The following is a 2,500-nucleotide window of genomic DNA, read 5'->3' as shown; positions in this document are numbered from 1 at the left end:
GCATCCGCGTACTGCCACCACTATCCACCCCCCCCCCCTCTCTCTCTCTTCCCCCTTTCCCACAATACCAAATTTAACCAACTTTATTGCTTAACCTAACTGTGGCTGTACCAGATTATCGCTTAACCTAACTGTGGCTGTACCAGATTATCGCTTAACCTAACTGTGGCTGTACCAGATTATCGCTTAACCTAACTGTGGCTGTACCAGATTATCGCTTAACCTAACTGTGGCTGTACCAGATTATCGCTTAACCTAACTGTGGCTGTACCAGATTATCGCTTAACCTAACTGTGGCTGTACCAGATTATCGCTTAACCTAACTGTGGCTGTACCAGATCATCGCTTAACCTAACTGTGGCTGTACCAGATCATCGCTTAACCTAACTGTGGCTGTACCAGATTATCGCTTAACCTAACTCAATTTGTCCCTTAACCTAACTCAATTTGTCCCTTAACCTAACTCAAGTTGTCCCTTAACCTAACTCAAGTTGTCCCTTAACCTAACTCAAGTTGTCCCTTAACCTAACTCAAGTTGTCCCTTAACCTAACTCAAGTTGTCCCTTAACCTAACTCAAGTTGTCCCTTAACCTAACTCAAGTTGTCCCTTAACCTAACTCAAGTTGTCCCTTAACCTAACTCAAGTTGTCCCTTAACCTAACTCAAGTTGTCCCTTAACCTAACTCAAGTTGTCCCTTAACCTAACTCAAGTTGTCCCTTAACCTAACTCAAGTTGTCCCTTAACCTAACTCAAGTTGTCCCTTAACCTAACTCAAGTTGTCCCTTAACCTAACTCAAGTTGTCCCTTAACCTAACTCAAGTTGTCCCTTAACCTAACTCAAGTTGTCCCTTAACCTAACTCAAGTTGTCCCTTAACCTAACTCAAGTTGTCCCTTAACCTAACTCAAGTTGTCCCTTAACCTAACTCAAGTTGTCCCTTAACCTAACTCAAGTTGTCCCTTAACCTAACTCAAGTTGTCCCTTAACCTAACCCACGTTGTCCCTTAACCTAACCCACGTTGTCCCTTAACCTAACCCACGTTGTCCCTTAACCTAACCCACGTTGTCCCTTAACCTAACCCACGTTGTCCCTTAACCTAACCCACGTTGTCCCTTAACCTAACCCACGTTGTCCCTTAACCTAACCCACGTTGTCCCTTAACCTAACCCACGTTGTCCCTTAACCTAACCCACGTTGTCCCTTAACCTAACCCACGTTGTCCCTTAACCTAACCCACGTTGTCCCTTAACCTAACCCACGTTGTCCCTTAACCTAACCCACGTTGTCCCTTAACCTAACCCACGTTGTCCCTTAACCTAACCCACGTTGTCCCTTTGCCTAACATAGTTCACTGCTCGGAATCTCTGGTGTCGTTGTTATCCTCATGTAGATGTCTTGCGAGTGTTGCTTACTTTCCACATATTCCCGCTATCCACTGTCAATTGTACTGCAATAGGACTATATCGGCCCCCCCCCCCTCTGTCCCCCTCTTTGTGTCTCTGTCCTCTCAAGCTGGTCGGTCTGGCGTGTGAGTGTTAAATGAGCCTCGCAGCTGTTCAGTTGCATTCAGATGTCGACGCCCTCAGTGTACGTCGTGGTATGGTCTGTGTCCATTGTCCGCTGATGTCGTACGCGTAACCCACACGCTGTACCGATCATCGGTAGTTACGTACAGAGTGAAGTAGTGTGATACGTGTGACTGTACGCTGGCTGTGCCCAACGGTGTCGAATCTCAATTTCCATATGTTGTGCTCGATGCTACTTGTCTCGTCTCCCAATAACAGCTAGGTTGCACTGTGGTACGCCGTAGAGGCGTGTGGGAGGAACGTACGAACGCATTGTATGTCACCCTGGGTCGCTGGGGGTGGTGGTGCGGTGAGTCAGGTCAGGTCAGGTCAGGTCAGGTCAGCGTGAGCCGTCTGATGTAGTGACGCGTGTATTCCGACTTTGTCGTATTGCCTCACACAAAGTGCTACCCTGGTGGACCGCGTTCCATATCTGGGACATGCCGCAGATGCCGGTTGACAGTGGATCGCGGAAGGGACATCGCATACTTGCGCGGGCCACCTTCCACGTGTTCTCTTCTGCACATGTCGCAGTGTGTATGTGGTCTGATGTAGCGTGTCGTGACACATGACATCCTGGCATGCAAGAATTGTTGAATTCGCAAATGTAGGTGGACATCTACGTTTACTGCCCAAGATACGCAAATGAACTGGAAATCCGTTGTTGAGCGGTTGTTCACGCTGGAGGTGAATCTGTGATGGCGACGATCGGTACAGCTATTAACCGGTTGTTTCAGCGGTACCCGCCACATCCACACACGTGACTAGGCCCATGTGGGTATGAAGCGATACGCGGCGGTGGCTTGGTGGGACTGTTCCCGGCCGGTGAAGGGGGGCCGCCCGGCGTGTTGGCCGCGCGCTGCGTGGGCGCACGCGCAACAGCCGGCTGGTGGGGGGCGCCGAGTGGCAGGAGCGCCAGCCGACGGGCCCGGCA

The sequence above is a fragment of the Schistocerca gregaria genome, unplaced genomic scaffold (assembly GCF_023897955.1).
Source record: "Schistocerca gregaria isolate iqSchGreg1 unplaced genomic scaffold, iqSchGreg1.2 ptg000705l, whole genome shotgun sequence".
Classification (NCBI taxonomy): Eukaryota; Metazoa; Arthropoda; class Insecta; order Orthoptera; family Acrididae; genus Schistocerca; species Schistocerca gregaria.
The sequence above is the reverse complement of the archived record's forward strand: the minus strand, read 5'-3'. Positions refer to the sequence as shown.